This window comes from Lottia gigantea, assembly GCF_000327385.1.
Source record: "Lottia gigantea unplaced genomic scaffold LOTGIsca_822, whole genome shotgun sequence".
Taxonomy (NCBI): Eukaryota; Metazoa; Mollusca; class Gastropoda; family Lottiidae; genus Lottia; species Lottia gigantea.
The window spans coordinates 11,155-11,746 of record NW_008710732.1 but is presented as its reverse complement, the minus strand read 5'-3'; positions in this window follow the sequence as shown (position 1 = coordinate 11,746).

Sequence of the window (592 nt, the reverse complement as noted above, 5' to 3'; positions counted from 1 at the left end):
TTACTTTTAACTCCCTTGAGTCAACTCAATATATGAAACAGTCCAGAATGGACATGTTGACCAAGGGAATTTGTCATTGACTTTGATGCTGACAAAAATATTTTTTGAAACTTCATGGATTGTCCTCAGCAGCTGAAAAACAAATTTATCAGCTTTTAATCAATATGATTTTGTCATTTTGCTGCAGACTGCAATCCAAATGTACTATACTTAAAGCCAATCTTTATTTGCTGTTTCTTACAATTACAGTTTTAAGTTATTATTATCAAAGGTTAAAATGTTAATATGTGTTGAAAAAAAATCAAATTTGTGATCTTAATATAAGCTTTTGACCAGTTTTCTATTCAGAACCATGTTATTAAAGGCTTAATCTCAGCCTTCATATTGACAAAAGCTCTAAAGCTGTCAACTCGTATCATAGAAGAACGTCATTCCCAATATTCCTGGTAGCGGCTTTGGATATATCTATGAATTAAATTTCCAATATTTTGAAAGTAAGCTTACCCTGTAATCTGGAGCATTCAATCAATTGTTGTGCCAGTATCAGATACTACTAAACTGTTAACCGATCTCTTCGTTAAATTTATTTGTG